Source organism: Pseudophryne corroboree, chromosome 2, assembly GCF_028390025.1.
Source record: "Pseudophryne corroboree isolate aPseCor3 chromosome 2, aPseCor3.hap2, whole genome shotgun sequence".
In the NCBI taxonomy this organism is placed as follows: domain Eukaryota; kingdom Metazoa; phylum Chordata; class Amphibia; order Anura; family Myobatrachidae; genus Pseudophryne; species Pseudophryne corroboree.
Genome location: NC_086445.1, coordinates 849,423,797 through 849,448,988, shown reverse-complemented (window position 1 = coordinate 849,448,988; position 25,192 = coordinate 849,423,797). Strand labels below are relative to the sequence as shown.

Sequence of the window (25,192 nt, the reverse complement as noted above, 5' to 3'; positions counted from 1 at the left end):
CCCTCAGTCAGCGGACAGCTGCAAAACCGTTCGCATCACACTCACCATCAAATGTTTTTTCATTCTGTGCAGTGTGTGCAGCCTGTGTATAGCTCAATACTTACTCCTCCAGTGCGACTAAATCGGCCTGATCAGGTCTGGAACTGATGTCACACACCCGCCCTGAAAACGCTTGGGAACACCTGCATTTTTGCAGACACACCCCGAACACGGCCGGTTACCACCCACAAACGTCCTCTTCCTGTCAATCGCCTTGCGAACAGCCGTGCGGTAAAATTTTTTGCACCCTCCTGTCGCTGTTTGGCGAAGCACATGCGCATTGCAGTACAAGTGCAGCAGTTCAATAATCGCCTGCTGTGCGAAAACGCACAGCAGCAATCAGGTCTGAATCGGGCCCAGTGTTGGAAGGAATCACAGTACAGATGTAGCGGGATGCAGTTAAATTCCCGACGGACCAGATCCTGGCAGTCGAAGTACTGATGCCGGAATCAAAAAGGACACCACAAGCTCGGCGTCTAGATACCGACACCACTCAGGATACCGGCGTCAAAATACAGACGGCCAGTATCCCGGACGTCCTACCAGCGGGACGCGCTGGTGTCCTGCGCGGGGGGGGTTAAGTTTAGGCATGAGAAGGGAGGTTAGGGTGCATGGACGGGAAGGTTAGGGTTAGGTATTGGGGAGGGAGGGGAGGCTTAGCCACATAGGAGGGGGTTAGGGTTAGGCACCAAGCAGGGAGGGTTAGGTTTACGCAGCGGGGAAGGGAGGGTTAGGGTTAGGCACCCACAAAGGAGGGTTAGGGTAGTGAGTAGGGGAGGGTTAGGGTACTTTACAGGTGGCTGTCGGTACTCTGATGGTCGGGATGCCGCTGTCAGTATTCTGACCTCAGGCATCCCATCCATCGGCAAATCATACTAAATCTGATGTAGCCATGCTCATCTAGCATGCAGTTTGCCGTATTCGCGGCAAGACTGACACGGCAAGTGTGCCTGCGACTAGGACATGCGCGTGTGTCTAAGTACATGTGCCCATAGGAACACATGGGTGACATACTAAGGCGCAGCTCAGTGTACTAGGGCACATGTGCCATGCCACAGGCTGAATGAGCATGGCTAGATCTGTACTTTAAGAGTGAAGGCTGCATGATCTAAACATACAGCTTAAAAAGTGCAGGGCAAAATTACAATGTGAAGGGACTCTTTCTTGCATTCATACCATTCAGAAAGTTCTTGTGGCTGCATTATTTTCTCTTAATCCATGCCGGGTTGGATTATAGGTGGGGTAGTCACCCTGGGAACACCACACATAGGGGTCCCCCCGCACAGTCTCCACAATTAGTTCATTATTGGGGAGCAGAGCTTAATTTTGTTGCCTGCTCTCCGATTCTCCTCGGCAGCTCAGCTGTTTCGTATACAGCAGATGCTGCTGAGTTAAATTCTGTCTGCCAGCTGTCTCGCAGGTCGCAACTTCCACTGCACCACTAAGCTCTAGTACGGAGCTTCTAGCTGTCACTTCCACCCTCACTGCTCTTTACGGGTTGCAGGGAGCCAAATTTACTGGTACACCTCACATTGGACAAATGACAATACTTAAGAATCCAATCTCTTCTACAGTATGTCATTGGACAATAGGTACACTTTCACAGATGTCTATTTACTAAACCTTGGATGGAGATAAAGTGGTTGAAGATAAGGTACCAGTCAACCAGCTCCTAACTGTCATTTTTCAAACCCAGCCTGTGACATGGCAGTTGGGAGCTGATTGGCTGGTACTTTAGCTCTGTACACTTTATCTCCATCCAAGGCTTAGTAAATAGACCCCAGAGACAGTCAGAACATCTAGTGACTTACATCTTACAGATATGACATACATGAATATAATAAACATAGATCCAGGTGTCCAACTGCAGATGCAGAAAAACCAAGGCTTCTATGGACTGCACCAGTTGCAGCCCATAGAAACCAGTTAAGGCTGACGAGGCAGGGAGTGGCTTCTTACTGGAAGCCAGCTCTCTGCTAATTGCAGCCCCGTCTGGCAGTCCCAGAGGGAGGAAATACCTCCCAATGGGATTGCCTGTAGTGTCTGTGACTGACAGGACTTCCAATAGGAAGTCATTGCCAGTCACAGTGAAGTCAATGCACGGACTGCATCTGGCTTCACTGACGCTGGGCTGTTGGTGGATTTTCCCTGTGGGGCTGCAGTCCTGCAGCCCATAGGTAAGATTCACCATTGGTAGTAACTAACAATTGTGGTTTGGAGGTAAGAACATGCACAACACCAAAATCAGTGTGAGAAGCAGTTTCAATAAACCTGGGTTGCAAGTCAATAATACAGGCAGTCCTCATGCCAAGAACTCACAGGAGTGTGTTGGATGTTGTCCTCCATTCACTGTGGGCCTGAGTCACATGCAGCTCTGTAAGTGGCTGCATTTGGAATGCGTTTATTTGGAAATGGAATGCTAATGCAACTGTACACAGGTCTGCATGTGTACACATAGTGCAGCCACAGGTGTAGCTAGGTGACATGGTGCCCGAAGCAAGGGTATGTTTTGGCACCCCCCTCCCCTGTACTGAATTGGGGGCCCAGTCAACATGTAGTGGCATGTTATATTTGAGAAGAAACAATCTATAAAAAAACAAAGTTTCCTTTGGCTGCCCCCTATGTTTAAAATAAGGTCAGTGCATGCAGAGACTTGCTACAATAATATAGGGGCACAGCAGTATGGATGGTTTAGCACTGAGGTCATGGGTTCGATTTCCACCATGGCCCTAACTGTGTGGAGTTTGTATATTCTCCCCATGCTTGTGTGTGTGTGGTAGGGAATATAGATTGTAAGCTCCCATGGGGTAGGACTGATGTGAATGGCGAAATATTCTCTGTAAAGCACTGCAGAATATGTGTGCGCTATTCAAATAACTGGTAAGAATAAATAAATAATAGCTTCATTAGAAAGGTGCGTGGCCACAGAATAGTACCAATTCACATTACACCACACAGTAGGGGTGGTCTTCAGTATGCCGACTGTCGGGATCCCGGTGCACAGTATACCTGCGCCGGAATCCCGACAGCCGGCATAACAACACTTTTTCTCCCTCGTGGGGGTCCACGACCCCCTGGAGGGAGAATAAAATAGCGTGGCGTGCATAGCGCGCCACCGTGCCCGCAGTGTGGTGAGCGCAGCGAGCCCACAAGGGGCTCATTTATGCTCGCCACGCTGTCGGTATGCCGGCGGTCGGGCTCCTGGCGCCGGTATGCTGGTCGCCAGGAGCCCGGCCGCCGGCATACCATACTACACCCCACAGTAGTAGCCCTTGTATACTGTACATTATGCCACACAGTAGAGCCCCTCATACACGTTACACCACACAGTAGAGCCCCTTATACACGTTACACTATGGTTTAGCCCCTTATACATATTACACCATGATAGAGCCGCTATGGAAGTAGCTGTATTTAACTATTTACCTATTTGATTCAAATAAATTAAAAACACTATATATGACCTGACCTCAGGGGCAGAGAGAGAGCTGTGATGCAGCAGCCTGAGGGGCAGATAGAGCTGCTCCACAGAAGTGTGAGAGGCAGAGAGAGGTGCTGCAGCAGATTGAGGGCCAGAGAGAGGTGCTGCAGCAGTCTGAAGACAGAGGGGTAAATTTACTAAGGTCCCGATTTTGACCGAGATGCCGTTTTTTCATCAAAGTGTCATCTCGGTAATTTACTAAACTCAAATCACGGCAGTGATGAGGGCATTTGTAATATTTGGAAGTCCTAGGAAAAAATCACGAATGAATACACCATCGGTCAAAACGCGGCTGTTTAAGTATGAATCTCGGTCATTTACTAAGAAGTGCAAAGCCAAAAAAAAAAAAACACTGCCGTGAAAAATTACAACTCGTAAAAAAGTGCTTAAAAAAAACAGATCTGCTTTTTTTATCCGTGATTGGATAGGCATGCACGGATCCATGAGATCCGTGCATGTATATCAGTGGGAAGGGGTGGGAAAGTGATTATTTTCTCAAAAAAAATTGCGTGGGGTCCCCCCTCCTAAGCATAACCAGCCTCGGGCTCTTTGAGCCGATCCTGGTTGCCGAAATATGGGAAAAAAATTGACAGGGGTTCCCCCATATTTAAGCAACCAGCATCGGGCTCTGCGCCTGGTCCTGGTTCCAAAAATACGGGGGACAAAAAGAGTAGGGGTCCCCCGTATTTTTAAAACCAGCACCGGGCTCCACTAGCTGGACAGATAATGCCACAGCCGGGGGTCACTTTTATATAGTGCCCTGCGGCCGTGGCATCAAATATCCAACTAATCACCCCTGGCCGGGGTACCCTGGGAGAGTGGGGACCCCTTCAATCAAGGGGTCCCCCCCCCAGCCACCCAAGGGCCAGGGGTGAAGCCCGAGGCTGTCCCCCCCATCCAATTGGCTGCGGATGGGGGGCTGATAGCCTTTTGTGAAAATGAAAAGATATTGTTTTTAGTAGCAGTACTACAAGTCCCAGCAAGCCTCCCCCGCATGCTGGTACTTGGAGAACCACAAGTACCAGCATGCGGCGGAAAAACGGGCCCGCTGGTACCTGTAGTACTACTACTAAAAAAATACCCAAAAAAAGACAAGACACACACACCTTGAAAGTAAAGATTTATTACATACATCCACACAAACATACATACATACTTACCTATGGCCCCACGCAGGTCGGTCCTCTTCTCCAGTAGAATCCAAGGGGTACCTGTTGAATAAATTCTACTCACCAGATCCAGGGTCCCAGGGTCCTCGGGGCAACCATTTGTAATCCAGGTACTTGAATAAAATAACAAAACGGATACCCGAGCCACGAACTGAAAGGGGCCCCATGTTTTCACATGGGACTCCTTTCCCCGAATGCCAGAAACCCACTCTGACTTCTGTCTAAGTGGGTTTCTTCAGCCAATCAGGGAGCGCCACGTTGTAGCACTCTCCTGATCGGGTGTGTGCTCCTGTACTGACTGACAGGCAGCACGCGGCAGTGTTACATTGTAGCGCCTACGCCAGTGGTTCCCAAACTTTTTTGAATCACGGCGCCCTAGAGTATCAGAATTTTTATCACGGCACCCCTAGGCCAAAAATTTCTAATTGGGAAATTTATAAAAAAATATGAAATTAAGTAAATTATGTTTATATATCATACTTAGGTTCAGTTATGTGGTGAGGGACAAGATTTGCTTCTGTTTGTACACATATTTTATGACTGGCAGCCACAAGTACTAGTTTTTCCTATTACATGGATAATAAATATTTTGAATTGGTTCTGGACCACCAACCCGAGGCACCCCTGCAAGTGTCCCGCGGCACCCCAGGGTGCCACGGCACACAGTTTGGGAACCACTGGCCTATGCGCTCCATTGTAACCAATGGTGGGAACTTTCTGCCCTGCGGTTGACCTAAAGTGACGTCACCGCTGAGCAGAAAGTTCCCACCATTGGTTACAATGGAGCGCATAGGCGCTACATTGTAACACTGCCGTGTGCCGCCTGTCACTCAGTACAGGAGCACACAGCCGATCAGGAGAGTGCTACAACGTGGCGCTCCCTGATTGGCTTAAGAAACCCACTTAGACATCAGTCAGAGTGGGTTTCTGGCATTCGGGGAAAGGGGGCCCATGTGCAAACATGGGTCCCCTTTCAGTGCGTGGCTCGGCTTTCCGTTTTTTTATTTTATTCAAGTACGTGGATTACAAATGGATGCTACGAGGAGCCTGGTACCCTGGATCTGGTGAGTAGAATTTATTCAACAGGTACCCCTTGGATTCTACTGGAGAAGAGGACCGATCCTCGTGTGAACATAAGGTAAGTATGTATGTATGTTTGTGTGGATGTATGTAATAAATCTTTACTTTTAAGGTGTGTGTGTATTGTCTTTTTTTGGGTATTTTTTTAGTAGTAGTACTACAGGTACCAGCGGGCCCGTTTTTCTGCCACATGCTGGTACTTGTGGTTCTCCAAGTACCAGCATGCGGGGGAGGCTTGCTGGGCCTTGTAGTACTGCTACTAAAAACAATATCTTTTCATTTTCACAAAAGGCTATCAGCCCCCCATCCGCAGCCAATTGGATGGGGGGGACAGCCTCGGGCTTCACCCCTGGCCCTTGGGTGGCTGGGGGGGGGGAACCCTTGATTGAAGGGGTCCCCACTCCCCCAGGGTACCCCGGCCAGGGGTGACTAGTTGGATTTTTGATGCCACGGCCGCAGGGCACTATATAAAAGTGACCCCCGGCTGTGGCATTATCTGTCCAGCTAGTGGAGCCCGGTGCTGGTTTTAAAAATACGGGGGACCCCTACTCTTTTTGTCCCCCGTATTTTTGGAACCAGGACCAGGCGCAGAGCCCGATGCTGGTTGCTTAAATATGGGGGAACCCATGTCATTTTTTTCCCCATATTTCTGCAACCAGGATCGGCTCAAAGAGCCCGAGGCTGGTTATGCTTAGGAGGGGGGACCCCACGCAATTTTTTAAAAAGTTTTACAGTGTTTATTTAAAAAAAAAAAAAAAATGAACCCCAGCACGGATCACACAGATCCGGCCGAGATTCATTGTGATAAAGTCAGCAGTGTTTTGCTAATCACTGCCGTAAAAAACGGGAAAAAAACACGAATGACATCGACATCGGAACAAATGAAAAATCCGAATACGACAGCTTAGTAAATTAGGCGTAATAAATTCAAAAAGTTGCAGTTTTACACTTTCGATGTCATTCGTGATTGAACTTCGACCTTTTTCCGAAAATTACGAATGTTAGTAAATTTACCCCAGAGTAAGGTGCTGGAACTTCTAATGCAGAGAGAGGTTCTGCAGCAGCAGCCGGGGAAGAGAGAGGTGCTGTAGCATCAATGTAGAGAGAAGTGCTGCAGCAGCCAGGGCAGAGAGAGGTGCTGCAGCAGCCAGAGCAGAAAGTAGTAGTGCTGCTCCTGCTGCAGATAGAGGTGCTGCAGCAGCAGCAGCAGCTGGGGCAGAGAGAGTTGCTGCAGCATCAATGTAGACAGAAGTACTACAGTACAGCTACTGGGGCAGAGACAGTAATTTTAACATTCCATTTGCTTCCAGTGTGCACCCAGTAATATGTTTTTCTTACTTCCTTTTCTTTTTATATGAAATTGTGGGGGCAGAGAGAGGTTCTTCAGAAGCCGGGGCAGAAAGAGGGGCCACAGCAGCTAGAGAAGAGAGAGCTGCTGTAGCAACTGAAGTAGAGACGTGCTGCAGTATCCAGGAAAGAGAGAGCTGCTGCAGCAGCATGGGCAGACAGTGGTGCTGCAGGACAGAAGTCACCCTGCTGCACAGCTACAAGCAGATAGTGAGACCTATAAAGAGGGCGGGCAGACCTCCAGCATGTGCCGGCTGTCAGTGTCTCCTGCTGTCACCTCTGGCCTGCCCTGCTCCCTACCTGGTCTCAGAGTCAGTGTGCGCTCCCTCTGCTTCTCCTCCATCTGCTCTGCGACTACCAGTACAGTGGCCCAGTGGGGGTTGGCGGGCAGCAGCACACTAACATTTTTGGCACCCGGAGCCTGCACTTCACCAGAACCACCTTTGATACACCCCTGGGTGCAGCACGCTATATTTTTCGATCTGTATTGGTTTTGCCAAAACCACCCTTGCGGGTTTTGGTTTTGGATCTGTATTTTTTTTTAAATCATAAAAACAGCTAAAATAACAGAATTTGGGGGTGTTTTTGTTCCTACAGTATTATTAACCTAAATAACATTAATTTCCACTAATTTCCAATCTATTTTGAACACCTCACAGCTCACAATATTGGGCCTAATTCCGAGTTGATCGCAGCAGCAAATTTGTCAGCAGTTGGCCAAAACCATGGGGGTAATTCAGAGTTGATCGCCGCAGCAAATTTGTTAGCAGTTGGCCAAAACCATGGGGGTCATTCCGAGTTGTTCGCTCGTTGCCGATTTTCGCTATGTTGCGATTTGTTGCTAACTAGCAGCTAGCGAGCGAACAACTCGGAATGAGGGCCCATGTGCACTGCAGGTGTGGCAGATATGACATTTGCAGAGAGAGTTAGATGTGGGTGGGTTATTTTGTTTCTGTGCAGGGTAAATACTGCCTGCTTTATTTTTACTAGAGATGAGCGCCTGAAATTTTTCGGGTTTTGTGTTTTGGTTTTGGGTTCGGTTCCGCGGCCGTGTTTTGGGTTCGAACGCGTTTTGGCAAAACCTCACCGAATTTTTTTTGTCGGATTCGGGTGTGTTTTGGATTCGGGTGTTTTTTTCAAAAAACACTAAAAAACAGCTTAAATCATAGAATTTGGGGGTCATTTTGATCCCAAAGTATTATTAACCTCAAAAACCATAATTTACACTCATTTTCAGTCTATTCTGAATACCTCACACCTCACAATATTATTTTTAGTCCTAAAATTTGCACCGAGGTCGCTGTGTGAGTAAGATAAGCGACCCTAGTGGCCGACACAAACACCGGGCCCATCTAGGAGTGGCACTGCAGTGTCACGCAGGATGTCCCTTCCAAAAAACCCTCCCCAAACAGCACATGACGCAAAGAAAAAAAGAGGCGCAATGAGGTAGCTGTGTGAGTAAGATTAGCGACCCTAGTGGCCGACAGAAACACCGGGCCCATCTAGGAGTGGCACTGCAGTGTCACGCAGGATGGCCCTTCCAAAAAACCCTCCCCAAACAGCACATGACGCAAAGAAAAAAAGAGGCGCAATGAGGTAGCTGTGTGAGTAAGATTAGCGACCCTAGTGGCCGACACAAACACCGGGCCCATCTAGGAGTTGCACTGCAGTGTCACGCAGGATGTCCCTTCCAAAAAACCCTCCCCAAACAGCACATGACGCAAAGAAAAAAAGAGGCGCAATGAGGTAGCTGTGTGAGTAAGATTAGCGACCCTAGTGGCCGACACAAACACCGGGCCCATCTAGGAGTGGCACTGCAGTGTCACGCAGGATGTCCCTTCCAAAAAACCCTCCCCAAACAGCACATGACGCAAAGAAAAAAAGAGGCGCAATGAGGTAGCTGACTGTGTGAGTAAGATTAGCGACCCTAGTGGCCGACACAAACACCGGGCCCATCTAGGAGTGGCACTGCAGTGTCACGCAGGATGTCCCTTCCAAAAAACCCTCCCCAATCAGCACATGATGCAAAGAAAAAGAAAAGAAAAAAGAGGTGCAAGATGGAATTGTCCTTGGGCCCTCCCACCCACCCTTATGTTGTATAAACAAAACAGGACATGCACACTTTAACCAACCCATCATTTCAGTGACAGGGTCTGCCACACGACTGTGACTGATATGACGGGTTGGTTTGGACCCCCCCAAAAAAAGAAGCAATTAATCTCTCCTTGCACAAACTGGCTCTACAGAGGCAAGATGTCCACCTCATCTTCACCCTCCGATATATCACCGTGTACATCCCCCTCCTCACAGATTATCAATTCGTCCCCACTGGAATCCACCATCTCAGCTCCCTGTGTACTTTGTGGAGGCAATTGCTGCTGGTCAATGTCTCCGCGGAGGAATTGATTATAATTCATTTTAATGAACATCATCTTCTCCACATTTTCTGGATGTAACCTCGTACGCCGATTGCTGACAAGGTGAGCGGCGGCACTAAACACTCTTTCGGAGTACACACTTGTGGGAGGGCAACTTAGGTAGAATAAAGCCAGTTTGTGCAAGGGCCTCCAAATTGCCTCTTTTTCCTGCCAGTATAAGTACGGACTGTGTGACGTGCCTACTTGGATGCGGTCACTCATATAATCCTCCACCATTCTATCAATGTTGAGAGAATCATATGCAGTGACAGTAGACGACATGTCCGTAATCGTTGTCAGGTCCTTCAGTCCGGACCAGATGTCAGCATCAGCAGTCGCTCCAGACTGCCCTGCATCACCGCCAGCGGGTGGGCTCGGAATTCTGAGCCTTTTCCTCGCACCCCCAGTTGCGGGAGAATGTGAAGGAGGAGATGTTGACAGGTCGCGTTCCGCTTGACTTGACAATTTTGTCACCAGCAGGTCTTTCAACCCCAGCAGACTTGTGTCTGCCGGAAAGAGAGATCCAAGGTAGGCTTTAAATCTAGGATCGAGCACGGTGGCCAAAATGTAGTGCTCTGATTTCAACAGATTGACCACCCGTGAATCCTTGTTAAGCGAATTAAGGGCTGCATCCACAAGTCCCACATGCCTAGCGGAATCGCTCCCTTTTAGCTCCCTCTTCAATGCCTCCAGCTTCTTCTGCAAAAGCCTGATGAGGGGAATGACCTGACTCAGGCTGGCAGTGTCTGAACTGACTTCACGTGTGGCAAGTTCAAAGGGCATCAGAACCTTGCACAACGTTGAAATCATTCTCCACTGCACTTGAGACAGGTGCATTCCACCTCCTATATCGTGCTCAATTGTATAGGCTTGAATGGCCTTTTGCTGCTCCTCCAACCTCTGAAGCATATAGAGGGTTGAATTCCACCTCGTTACCACTTCTTGCTTCAGATGATGGCAGGGCAGGTTCAGTAGTTTTTGGTGGTGCTCCAGTCTTCTGTACGTGGTGCCTGTACGCCGAAAGTGTCCCGCAATTCTTCTGGCCACCGACAGCATCTCTTGCACGCCCCTGTCGTTTTTTTAAAAATTCTGCACCACCAAATTCAAGGTATGTGCAAAACATGGGACGTGCTGGAATTTGCCCATATTTAATGCACACACAATATTGCTGGCGTTGTCCGATGCCACAAATCCACAGGAGAGTCCAATTGGGGTAAGCCATTCCGCGATGATCTTCCTCAGTTGCCGTAAGAGGTTTTCAGCTGTGTGCGCATTCTGGAAAGCGGTGATACAAAGCGTAGCCTGCCTAGGAAAGAGTTGGCGTTTGCGAGATGCTGCTACTGGTGCCGCCGCTGCTGTTCTTGCGGCGGGAGTCCATACATCTACCCAGTGGGCTGTCACAGTCATATAGTCCTGACCCTGCCCTGCTCCACTTGTCCACATGTCCGTGGTTAAGTGGACATTGGGTACAACTGCATTTTTTAGGACACTGGTGAGTCTTTTTCTGACGTCCGTGTACATTCTCGGTATCGCCTGCCTAGAGAAGTGGAACCTAGATGGTATTTGGTAACGGGGGCACACTGCCTCAATAAATTGTCTAGTTCCCTGTGAACTAACGGCGGATACCGGACGCACGTCTAACACCAACATAGTTGTCAAGGCCTCAGTTATCCGCTTTGCAGTAGGATGACTGCTGTGATATTTCATCTTCCTCGCAAAGGACTGTTGAACAGTCAATTGCTTACTGGAAGTAGTACAAGTGGGCTTACGACTTCCCCTCTGGGATGACCATCGACTCCCAGCGGCAACAACAGCAGCGCCAGCAGCAGTAGGCGTTACACGCAAGGATGCATCGGAGGAATCCCAGGCAGGAGAGGACTCGTCAGAATTGCCAGTGACATGGCCTGCAGGACTATTGGCATTCCTGGGGAAGGAGGAAATTGACACTGAGGGAGTTGGTGGGGTGGTTTGCGTGAGCTTGGTTACAAGAGGAAGGGATTTACTGGTCAGTGGACTGCTTCCGCTGTCACCCAAAGTTTTTGAACTTGTCACTGACTTATTATGAATGCGCTGCAGGTGACGTATAAGGGAGGATGTTCCGAGGTGGTTAACGTCCTTACCCCTACTTATTACAGCTTGACAAAGGGAACACACGGCTTGACACCTGTTGTCCGCATTTCTGGTGAAATACCTCCACACCGAAGAGCTGATTTTTTTGGTATTTTCACCTGGCATGTCAACGGCCATATTCCTCCCACGGACAACAGGTGTCTCCCCGGGTGCCTGACTTAAACAAACCACCTCACCATCAGAATCCTCCTGGTCAATTTCCTCCCCAGCGCCAGCAACACCCATATCCTCCTCATCCTGGTGTACTTCAACACTGACATCTTCAATCTGACTATCAGGAACTGGACTGCGGGTGCTCCTTCCAGCACTTGCAGGGGGCGTGCAAATGGTGGAAGGCGCATGCTCTTCACGTCCAGTGTTGGGAAGGTCAGGCATCGCAACCGACACAATTGGACTCTCCTTGTGGATTTGGGATTTCGAAGAATGCACAGTTCTTTGCTGTGCTGCTTTTGCCAGCTTGAGTCTTTTCATTTTTCTAGCGAGAGGCTGAGTGCTTCCATCCTCATGTGAAGCTGAACCACTAGCCATGAACATAGGCCAGGGCCTCAGCCGTTCCTTGCCACTCCGTGTGGTAAATGGCATATTGGCAAGTTTACGCTTCTCCTCCGACAATTTTATTTTAGGTTTTGGAGTCCTTTTTTTTCTGATATTTGGTGTTTTGGATTTGACATGCTCTGTACTATGACATTGGGCATCGGCCTTGGCAGACGACGTTGCTGGCATTTCATCGTCTCGGCCATGACTAGTGGCAGCAGCTTCAGCACGAGGTGGAAGTGGATCTTGATCTTTCCCTAATTTTGGAACCTCAACATTTTTGTTCTCCATATTTTAATAGGCACAACTAAAAGGCACCTCAGGTAAACAATGGAGATGGATACTAGTATACAATTATGGACTGCCTGCCGACTGCAGACACAGAGGTAGCCACAGCCGTGAACTACCGTACTGTACTGTGTCTGCAGCTAATATAGACTGGTTGATAAAGAGAAGATGTCTATGTAACTATGTATGTATAAAGAAGACTGAAAAAAATCCACGGTTAGGTGGTATACAATTATGGACGGACTGCCTGCCGAGTGCAGACACAGAGGTAGCCACAGCCGTGAACTACCGTACTGTACTGTGTCTGCAGCTAATATAGACTGGTTGATAAAGAGAAGATGTCTATGTAACTATGTATGTATAAAGAAGAATGAAAAAAAACGACGGTTAGGTGGTATACAATTATGGACGGACTGCCTGCCGAGTGCAGACACAGAGGTAGCCACAGCCGTGAACTACCGTACTGTACTGTGTCTGCAGCTAATATAGACTGGTTGATAAAGAGAAGATGTCTATGTAACTATGTATGTATAAAGAAGAATGAAAAAAATCCACGGTTAGGTGGTATTACAATTATGGACGGACTGCCTGCCGAGTGCAGAGACACAGAGGTAGCCACAGCCGTGAACTACCGTACTGTGTCTGCTGCGACTGGATGATAAATGATATAAAAAATATATATATATCACTACTGCAGCCGGACAGGTATATATTATATATTATATAATGACGGACCTGCTGGACACTGTCTGTCAGCAGAATGAGTTTTATTTTTATAGAATAAAAAAAAAAAAAAACACACAAGTGAAGTCACACGACGAGTGTTTAACTTTTTCAGGCAATCACAATATAAGTATACTACTAACTATACTGGTGGTCAGTGTGGTCAGGTCACTGGTCAGTCACACTGGCAGTGGCACTCCTGCAGCAAAAGTGTGCACTGTTTAATTTTAATATAATATGTACTCCTGGCTCCTGCTATAACCTATAACTGGCACTGCAGTAGTGCTCCCCAGTCTCCCCCACAATTATAAGCTGTGTGAGCTGAGCAGTCAGACAGATATATAATATATATAGATGATGCAGCACACTGGCCTGAGCCTGAGCAGTGCACACAGATATGGTATGTGACTGACTGAGTCACTGTGTGTATCGCTTTTTTCAGGCAGAGAACGGATATATTAAATAAACTGCACTGTGTGTCTGGTGGTCACTCACTATATAATATATTATGTACTCCCGGCTCCTGCTATAACCTATAACTGGCACTGCAGTAGTGCTCCCCAGTCTCCCCCACAATTATAAGCTGTGTGAGCTGAGCAGTCAGACAGATATATATAATATTATATATAGATAATAGATGATGCAGCACACTGGCCTGAGCCTGAGCAGTGCACACAGATATGGTATGTGACTGACTGAGTCACTGTGTGTATCGCTTTTTTCAGGCAGAGAACGGATATATTAAATAAACTGCACTGTGTGTCTGGTGGTCACTCACTATATAATATATTATGTACTCCTGGCTCCTGCTATAACCTATAACTGGCACTGCAGTAGTGCTCCCCAGTCTCCCCCACAATTATAAGCTGTGTGAGCTGAGCAGTCAGACAGATATATATAATATTATATATAGATAATAGATGATGCAGCACACTGGCCTGAGCCTGAGCAGTGCACACAGATATGGTATGTGACTGACTGAGTCACTGTGTGTATCGCTTTTTTCAGGCAGAGAACGGATATATTAAATAAACTGCACTGTGTGTCTGGTGGTCACTCACTATATAATATATTATGTACTCCTGGCTCCTGCTATAACCTATAACTGGCACTGCAGTAGTGCTCCCCAGTCTCCCCCACAATTATAAGCTGTGTGAGCTGAGCAGTCAGACAGATATATATAATATTATATATAGATAATAGATGATGCAGCACACTGGCCTGAGCCTGAGCAGTGCACACAGATATGGTATGTGACTGAGTCACTGTGTGCTGTGTATCGCTTTTTTCAGGCAGAGAACGGATTATAAAGTAAACTGCACTGTCCTCACTAGTAAACTCTCTCCACTCAGTCTCTACACTTCTACAGTAACAGTACTCCTCCTAGTCAGCTCCAGTAAATCTCTCTCAGTCTCTTATAATCTAAATGGAGAGGACGCCAGCCACGTCCTCTCCCTATCAATCTCAATGCACGTGTGAAAATGGCGGCGACGCGCGGCTCCTTATATAGAATCCGAGTCTCGCGATAGAATCCGAGCCTCGCGAGAATCCGACAGCGTCATGATGACGTTCGGGCGCGCTCGGGTTAACCGAGCAAGGCGGGAAGATCCGAGTCTGCTCGGACCCGTGAAAAAAACAATGAAGTTCTGGCGGGTTCGGATTCAGAGAAACCGAACCCGCTCATCTCTAATTTTTACACACTGCAATTTAGATTTCAGTTTGAACACACCACACCCAAATCTAACTCTCTCTGCACATGTTATATCTACCCCCCCCCCCCCTGCAGTGCACATGGGCCCTCATTCCGAGTTGTTCGCTCGCTAGCTGCTTTTAGCAGCATTGCACACGCTAGGCCGCCGCCCTCTGGGAGTGTATCTTAGCTTAGCAGAATTGCGAACGAAAGATTAGCAAGACTGCTACTAAATAATTCTTTGCAGTTTCTGAGTAGCTCCAGACCTACTCACAGATTGCGATCAGCTCAGTCCGTTTAGTTCCTGGCTTGACGTCACAAACACGCCCTGCGTTTGGCCATCCACTCCCCCATTTCTCCAGCCACTCCTGCGTTTTTCCCTGACACGCCTGCGTTTTTTAGCACACTCCCGGAAAACGCTCAGTTACCACCCAGAAACGCCCCTTTCCTGTCAATTATTCACCGATCAGCAGTGCGACTGAAAAGCGTCGCTCGAACACCAGCAAATCTACTAAGTTTTGTGTTAAACGCGCAGTTAGCAACAACTCGGAATGACCCCCATGGTTTTGTCCAACTGCTAACAAATTTGCTTCTGCGATCAACTCTGAATTAGGCCCATGGGGCCTAATTCAGAGTTGATCGCAGCAGCAAATTTGGTTGAGAACCACTGTGCTAAACTATACTTTTAAACATTATACAATATTGTATTTATCCTATAAGTAAAATGTGCCTTGTGCCTATATACATTTTACATTTCATGCTGGTCTTCGCCACCCACCCTTTGGCCCTCATTCCGAGTTGATCGCTAGCTGCTTTCGTTCGCAGCGCAGCGATCAGGCTAAAAATCGACACTTCTGCGCATGCGTATGGTGCGCACTGCGCACGCGCGGCGTACTTTCACAAAAGCCGATGCAGTTTTACACAAGGTCTAGCGATGCTTTTCAGACGCACTGCTGATCGTTGAGTGATTGACAGGAAGTGGGTGTTTCTGGGTGGTAACTGACCGTTTTCGGGGAGTGTGTGTAAAAACGCAGGCGTGTCAGATAAAAACGCAGGAGTGCCAGATAAAAACGCAGGAGTGGCTGGAGAAACGGGGGAGTGGCTGGCCGAACGCAGGGCGTGTTTGTGACATCAAAACAGGAACTAAATAGTCTGAAGTGATCGCAAGGTAGGAGTAGGTCTGCAGCTACTCTGAAACTGCACAGTTTTTTTTGTAGCAGCGCTGCGATCCATTCGTTTGCACTTCTGCTAAGCTAAGATACACTCCCAGAAGGCAGCGGCTTAGCGTTTGCACTGCTGCTAAAAGCAGCTAGCGAGCGAACATCTCGGAATGAGGGCCCTTATTCCTAGAAAATAATGGAGGAGCGGTGTTGGGTAGTAGGTAGAAGTAAAATTGCTATGGTATGGTGTGTTTATTTACAATGCATAGGACAGCACAAACTCTACATATACCGCTCAACATCTTACAAATGGGACCTGGGACTCTGGGCGAGGCCTCAGTAAAGGGTGCGTAGCTTTGTAGGAAATTTTGTCACTGTGTGGCCATGCCCAGTGCTCTGGGAGTTGCTGGCCATGCTCCCAGTCCCTCTCATGCGCACAGCGAGTGAGAGGGGTCTTTCCAATCCCCCACCACCACCACCACCACTCTGTAGTCCTTGGGTATTATAGTTGGGAGGTATGTGTAAAGCAAAAAACAGCAAGTCAGTAAGTAACTGTACACCTTGGTAGTACCTTGCTGTACTACAGGTGGGGCAGATTTGAAAAATGTGCATAGAGATTTATAGAAATTTGAGAAGGACATGCACAACCTCGAATCTCAATTGCAGTGTAACAATAAAGCTAAAAAAGAAACACAAAATTGGGCGCTGATGTTTAAATTGGATATTAGCCGCATGTCCCTGGGGCTTGGTTCCTCTGCCACCACTTAAATAGAATAAGACAAAACAGATAGGAACTGCGCTTGATATCCAATGTAAAATTTTATTTACTGTAATACAATTTAATATATTTATACAGTCACCGGCCGGATTTAATAAAAATATAATATAACATACATATACTAATGAAAATCTATAACACTTCTGTAGTGCGTAATTAGTATATAATTGACATGATTAGAAACATGTATTAAAAACTTAATGCACACATATCCGTATTACTGACTATAACTCTGCTCTTAGGTGACTCCTATAATCTTGCAGGCGTCCCTGCAATATATAGCGTGACGTGTGATAGAATTTTTATAGCAGCGAGGGATTGAAGTATTTTTATAGTACCCTTTTATCTGCAGGGTTACGCTGAATGTCCGTCATCAGTTTTATCAGTCCCATGCGTCAGCAAAGCGGTGTTAATATTGCGGTTATGGCAAGCTTGTAAATATCCGTCTCTTTCACCCTGTGATCCCAAGGCTGTCTCTGAATACAAATTAGGCTATAATATGTCTCAGGTCTGGGAGCACACTCCCTATTCCCCCTTAGCACTGGGGTCCGGATGTCCGGATGTCGAGCTGATTAATAAGCTAGTAAGCCGTCAAGCAGAGCATGCCTATTGATCACTTAATAGTTCACTTAGCCGGCCGGCTAGTAAAAACTCACTTTTCCTCTCATCCACATACGCGTTTCACCGCCTCGATGTGCCGTCGGCGGCTTCTTCAGTGTGTATGGAGCCTCACCATACTTGTCCGGCTTAAATGCCGTTCGTATTTCCGTTCTAGTCACCCTGGGAACACCAGACATAGGGGCCCCCCCGCACAGTCTCCACAATTAGTTCATTATTGGGGAGCAGAGCTTAATTTTGTTGCCTGCTCTCCGATTCTCCTCGGCTGCTCAGCTGTTTCGTATACAGCAGTTGCTGCTGAGTTAAATTCTGTCTGCCAGTTGTCTCGCAGGTCGCAACTTCCACTGCACCTCTAAGCTCTAGTACGGAGCTTCTAGCTGTCACTTCCACCCTCACTGCTCTTTACGGGTTGCAGGGAGCCAAATTTACTGGTACACCTCACATTGGACAAATGACAATACTTAAGAATCCAATCTCTTCTACAGTATGTCATTGGACAATAGGTACACTTTCACAGATGTCTATTTACTAAACCTTGGATGGAGATAAAGTGGTTGAAGATAAGGTACCAGCCAACCAGCTCCTAACTGTCATTTTTCAAACCCAGCCTGTGACATGGCAGTTGGGAGCTGATTGGCTGGTACTTTAGCTCTGTACACTTTATCTCCATCCAAGGCTTAGTAAATAGACCCCAGAGACAGTCAGAACATCTAGTGACTTACATCTTACAGATATGACATACATGAATATAATAAACATAGATCCAGGTGTCCAACTGCAGATGCAGAAAAACCAAGGCTTCTATGGACTGCACCAGTTGCAGCCCATAGAAACCAGTTAAGGCTGACGAGGCAGGGAGTGGCTTCTTACTGGAAGCCAGCTCTCTGCTAATTGCAGCCCCGTCTGGCAGTCCCAGAGGGAGGAAATACCTCCCAATGGGATTGCCTGTAGTGTCTGTGACTGACAGGACTTCCAATAGGAAGTCATTGCCAGTCACAGTGAAGTCAATGCACGGACTGCATCTGGCTTCACTGACGCTGGGCTGTTGGTGGATTTTCCCTGTGGGGCTGCAGTCCTGCTGCCCATATGTAAGATTCACCATTGGTAGTAACTAACAATTGTGGTTTGGAGGTAAGAACATGCACAACACCAAAATCAGTGTGAGAAGCAGTTTCAATAAACCTGGGTTGCAAGTCAATAATACAGGCAGTCCTCATGCCAAGAACTCACAGGAGTGTGTTGGATGTTGTCCTCCATTCACTGTGGGCCTGAGTCACATGCAGCTCTGTAAGTGGCTGCATTTGGAATGCGTTTATTTGGAAATGGAATGCTAATGCAACTGTACACGGGTCTGCATGTGTACACATAGTGCAGCCACAGGTGTAGCTAGGTGACATGGTGCCCGAAGCAAGGGTATGTTTTGGCACCCCCCTCCCCTGTACTGAATTGGGGGCCCAGTCAACATGTAGTGGCATGTTATATTTGAGAAGAAACAATATATAAAAAACCAAAGTTTCCTTTGGCTGCCCCCTATGTTTAAAATAAGGTCAGTGCATGCAGAGACTTGCTACAATAATATAGGGGCACAGCAGTATGGATGGTTTAGCACTGAGGTCATGGGTTCGATTTCCACCATGGCCCTAACTGTGTGGAGTTTGTATATTCTCCCCATCCTTGTGTGTGTGTGGTAGGGAATATAGATTGTAAGCTCCCATGGGGTAGGACTGATGTGAATGGCGAAATATTCTCTGTAAAGCACTGCAGAATATGTGTGCGCTATTCAAATAACTGGTAAGAATAAATAAATAATAGCTTCATTAGAAAGGTTCGTGGCCACAGAATAGTACCAATTCACATTACACCACACAGTAGGGGTGGTCTTCAGTATGCCGACTGTCGGGATCCCGGTGCACAGTATACCTGCGCCGGAATCCCGACAGCCGGCATAACAACACTTTTTCTCCCTCGTGGGGGTCCACGACCCCCTGGAGGGAGAATAAAATAACGTGGCGTGCATAGCGCGCCACCGTGCCCGCAGTGTGGTGAGCGCAGCAAGCCCACAAGGGGCTCATTTATGCTCGCCACGCTGTCGGTATGCCGGCGGTCGGGCTCCTGGCGCCGGTATGCTGGTCGCCAGGAGCCCGGCCGCCGGCATACCATACTACACCCCACAGTAGTAGCCCTTATATACTGTACATTATGCCACACAGTAGAGCCCCTTATACACGTTACACCACACAGTAGAGCCCCTTATACACGTTACACTATGGTTTAGCCCCTTATACATATTACACCATGATAGAGCCGCTATGGAAGTAGCTGTATTTAACTATTTACCTGTTTGATTCAAATAAATTAAAAACACTATATATGACCTGACCTCAGGGGCAGAGAGAGAGCTGTGATGCAGCAGCCTGAGGGGCAGATAGAGCTGCTCCACAGAAGTGTGAGAGGCAGAGAGAGGTGCTGCAGCAGATTGAGGGCCAGAGAGAGGTGCTGCAGCAGTCTGAAGACAGAGTAAGGTGCTGGAACTTCTAATGCAGAGAGAGGTTCTGCAGCAGCAGCCGGGGAAGAGAGAGGTGCTGTAGCATCAATGTAGAGAGAAGTGCTGCAGCAGCCAGGGCAGAGAGAGGTGCTGCAGCAGCCAGAGCAGAAAGTAGTAGTGCTGCTCCTGCTGCAGATAGAGGTGCTGCAGCAGCAGCTGGGGCAGAGAGAGTTGCTGCAGCATCAATGTAGACAGAAGTACTACAGTACAGCTACTGGGGCAGAGACAGTAATTTTAACATTCCATTTGCTTCCAGTGTGCACCCAGTAATATGTTTTTCTTACTTCCTTTTCTTTTTATATGAAATTGTGGGGGCAGAGAGAGGTTCTTCAGAAGCCGGGGCAGAAAGAGGGGCCACAGCAGCTAGAGAAGAGAGAGCTGCTGTAGCAACTGAAGTAGAGACGTGCTGCAGTATCCAGGAAAGAGAGAGCTGCTGCAGCAGCATGGGCAGACAGTGGTGCTGCAGGACAGAAGTCACCCTGCTGCACAGCTACAAGCAGATAGTGAGACCTATAAAGAGGGCGGGCAGACCTCCAGCATGTGCCGGCTGTCAGTGTCTCCTGCTGTCACCTCTGGCCTGCCCTGCTCCCTACCTGGTCTCAGAGTCAGTGTGCGCTCCCTCTGCTTCTCCTCCATCTGCTCTGCGACTACCAGTACAGTGGCCCAGTGGGGGTTGGCGGGCAGCAGCACACTAACATTTTTGGCACCCGGAGCCTGCACTTCACCAGAACCACCTTTGATACACCCCTGGGTGCAGCACGCTATATTTTTCGATCTGTATTGGTTTTGCCAAAACCACCCTTGCGGGTTTTGGATCTGTATTTTTTTTTTAAATCATAAAAACAGCTAAAATAACAGAATTTGGGGGTGTTTTTGTTCCTACAGTATTTCTCTAACGTCCTAGTGGATGCTGGGGACTCCATCAGGACCATGGGGAATAGCGGCTCCGCAGGAGACAGGGCACAAAAGCAAGCTTTTAGGATCACATGGTGTGTACTGGCTCCTCCCCCTATGACCCTCCTCCAAGCCTCAGTTAGGTTTTTGTGCCCGGCCGAGAAGGGTGCAATCTAGGTGGCTCTCTTAAAGAGTTACTTAGAAAAAGTTTTTAGGTTCTTTATTTTCAGTGAGTCCTGCTGGCAACAGGCTCACTGCATCGAGGGACTTAGGGGAGAGATTTTCAACTCACCTGCGTGCAGGATGGATTGGATTCTTAGGCTACTGGACATAGCTCCAGAGGGAGTCGGAACACAGGGCTCGCCCTGGGGTTCGTCCCGGAGCCGCGCCGCCGACCCCCCTTGCAGACGCTGAAGATGAAGAGGTCCGGAACCAGGCGGCAGAAGACTCTCAGTCTTCATCAGGTAGCGCACAGCACTGCAGCTGTGCGCCATTGTTGTCAGCACACTTCACACAGCGGTCACGGAGGGTGCAGGGCGCTGGGGGGGGGCGCCCTGGGCAGCAATGTATAATACCTGTATGGCGAAAAATACATCACATATAGCCCTTGAGGCTATATGGATGTATTTAACCCCTGCCAGATATCTAAAACTCCGGAGAAGAAGCCCGCCGAAAAGGGGGCGGGGCCTATTCTCCTCAGCACACAGCGCCATTTTCCCTCACAGAAAGGCTGGTGGGAAGGCTCCCATGCTCTCCCCTGCACTGCACTACAGAAACAGGGTTAAAACAGAGAGGGGGGGCACTGATTTGGCGATATGTATATATATTAAAATGCTATAAGGGAGGAACACTTATATAAAGGTTGTCCCTGGATAATTATAGCATTTTGGTGTGTGCTGGCAAACTCTCCCTCTGTCTCCCCAAAGGGCTAGTGGGTCCTGTCCTCTATCAGAGCATTCCCTATGTGTGTGCTGTATGTCGGTACGTGTGTGTCGACATGTATGAGGAAAATATTGGTGAGGAGGCGGAGCAAATTGCCTGTAATGGTGATGTCACTCTCTAGGGAGTCGACACCGGAATGGATGGCTTATTTATGGAAATTACGTGACAATGTCAACACGCTGCAAGCCGGTTGACGACATGAGAGGGCCGGCGAACAAATTAGTATCTGTCCAGGCGTCTCAAACACCGTCAGGGGCTGTAAAATGCCCATTTACCTCAGTCGGTCGACACAGACCCAGACACGGACACTGATTTCAGTGTCGACGGTGAAGAAACAAACGTATTTTCTTTTAGGGCCACACGTTAAGGGCAATGAAGGAGGTGTTACATATTTCTGATACTCCAAGTACCACAAAAAAGGGTATTATGTGTGAGGTGAAAAAACTACCTGTAGTTTCTCTATCGTCCTAAGTGGATGCTGGGGTTCCTGAAAGGACCATGGGGAATAGCGGCTCCGCAGGAGACAGGGCACAAAAGTAAAGCTTTTACAGGTCAGGTGGTGTGTACTGGCTCCTCCCCCCATGACCCTCCTCCAGACTCCAGTTAGATTTTTGTGCCCGGCCGAGAAGGGTGCAATTCTAGGTGGCTCTCATAAAGAGCTGCTTAGAGAGTTTAGCTTAGGTTTTTTATTTTACAGTGATTCCTGCTGGCAACAGGATCACTGCAACGAGGGACAGAGGGGAGAAGAAGTGAACTCACCTGCGTGCAGGATGGATTGGCTTCTTGGCTACTGGACATGAAGCTCCAGAGGGACGATCACAGGTACAGCCTGGATGGTCACCGGAGCCACGCCGCCGGCCCCCTCACAGATGCTGAAGCAAGAAGAGGTCCAGAATCGGCGGCTGAAGACTCCTGCAGTCTTCTTAAGGTAGCGCACAGCACTGCAGCTGTGCGCCATTTTCCTCTCAGCACACTTCACACGGCAGTCACTGAGGGTGCAGGGCGCTGGGGGGGGGCGCCCTGGGAGGCAAATGAAAACCTTTAAAAAGGCTAAAAATACCTCACATATAGCCCCAGAGGCTATATAGAGATATTTACCCCTGCCTAAATGTACTAAATAGCGGGAGACGAGCCCGCCGAAAAAGGGGCGGGGCCTATCTCCTCAGCACACGGCGCCATTTTCTGTCACAGCTCCGCTGGTCAGGAAGGCTCCCAGGTCTCTCCCCTGCACTGCACTACAGAAACAGGGTATAACAGAGAGGGGGGGCAAAATAAATGGCAATATATTAATATAAAAGCAGCTATAAGGGAGCACTTAATCATAAGGCTATCCCTGTCATATATAGCGTTTTTTGGTGTGTGCTGGCAGACTCTCCCTCTGTCTCCCCAAAGGGCTAGTGGGTCCTGTCTTCGTATAGAGCATTCCCTGTGTGTCTGCTGTGTGTCGGTACGTGTGTGTCGACATGTATGAGGACGTTATTGGTGTGGAGGCGGAGCAATTGCCAAATATGAGGATGTCACCTCCTAGGGGGTCGACACCAGAATGGATGCCTTTATTGTGGAATTACGGGATAGCGTCAACTCGCTTAAGCAGTCGTTTGCCGACATGAGGCGGCCGGACACTCAATTAGTGCCTGTCCAGGCGCCTCAAACACCGTCAGGGGCTGTAAAACGCCCCTTGCCTCAGTCGGTCGACACAGACCCAGACACAGGCACTGATTCCGGTGGTGAAGGTGACGAATCAACCGTATTTTCCAGTAGGGCCACACGTTATATGATTTTGGCAATAAAGGAGATGTTACATTTAGCTGATACTACAGGTACCACTAAACAGGGTATTATGTGGGGTGTGAAAAAACTACCAGTAGTTTTTACCGAATCAGAAGAATTAAATGACGTGTGTGATGAAGCGTGGGGTGCCCCGATAAAAAACTGCTAATTTCAAAGAAGTTATTGGCTTTATACCCTTTCCCGCCAGAGGTTAGGGAGCGCTGGGAAACACCTCCTAGGGTGGACAAAGCGCTAACACGCTTATCAAAACAAGTGGCGTTACCCTCTCCTGAGACGGCCGCACTTAAAGATCCATCAGATAGGAGGATGGAAAATATCCAAAAAGGTATATACACACATGCAGGTGTTATACTACGACCAGCTATTGCGACTGCCTGGATGTGCAGTGCTGGGGTAGTTTGGTCAGAGTCCCTGATCGAAAATATTGATACCCTGGACAGGGACAATATTTTACTGTCGTTAGAACAAATAAAGGATACATTTCTTTATATGCGTGATGCACAGAGAGATATCTGCACACTGGCATCACGGGTAAGTGCTATGTCCATTTCGGCCAGAAGAGCTTTATGGACACGACAGTGGACAGGCGATGCGTAGAGGAGTTATTTGGGGTAGGTCTATCGGATTTGGTGGCCACGGCTAGGGCCGGGAAATCCACCTTTCTACCTCAAGTCACTCCCCAACAGAAAAAGGCACCGACCTTTCAACCGCAGCCCTTTCGTTCCTTTAAAAATAAGAGAGCAAAGGGCTATTCATATCTGCCACGAGGCAGAGGACGAGGGAAGAGACAGCAACAGGCAGCTCCTTCCCAGGAACAGAAGCCCGCCCCGGCTTCTACAAAAGCCTCAGCATGACGCTGGGGCTTCGCAAGCGGACTCGGGGGCGGTAGGCGGTCGTCTCAAGAATTACAGCGCGCAGTGGGCTCACTCGCAGGTAAATCCCTGGATCCTGCAGATAATATCTCAGGGGTACAGGTTGAAATTAGAGACAGAGCCACCTCGCCGTTTCCTGAAGTCTGCTTTACCAACGTCCCCCTCAGAAAGGGAGACGGTTTTGGAAGCCATTCACAAGCTGTATTCTCAGCAGGTGATAGTCAAGGTACCTCTTCTACAACAAGGGAAGGGGTATTATTCCACTCTTTTTGTGGTACCGAAGCCAGATGGCTCGGTAAGGCCTATTCTAAATCTGAAGTCCTTGAACCTGTACATAAAGAAGTTCAAGTTCAAGATGGAGTCACTCAGAGCAGTGATAGCGAACCTGGAAGAAGGGGACTTTATGGTATCCTTGGACATCAAGGATGCGTATCTCCACGTTCCAATTACCCCTCACACCAGGGGTACCTCAGGTTCGTTGTACAAAACTGTCACTATCAGTTTCAGACGCTGCCGTTTGTTTTGTCCACGGCACCTCGGGTCTTTACAAAGGTAATGGCCGAGATAATATTTCTTCTTCGAAGAAAAGGCGTATTAATTATCCCATACTTGGACGATCTCCTAATAAGGGCAAGGTCCAGAGAACAGCTAGAGATGGGTTTAGCACTATCTCAAGAGGTGCTAAAGCAGCACG

The 25,192-nt window shown here is 48.3% G+C and overlaps 1 protein-coding gene across 1 annotated transcript in view; it reads left to right on the top strand.

The window, feature by feature from the left end:
- Positions 1-25,192, top strand: part of ACE2 (angiotensin converting enzyme 2) — a 164,483-nt gene that overhangs the window by 12,035 nt on the left and 127,256 nt on the right. The window lies entirely within an intron of this gene.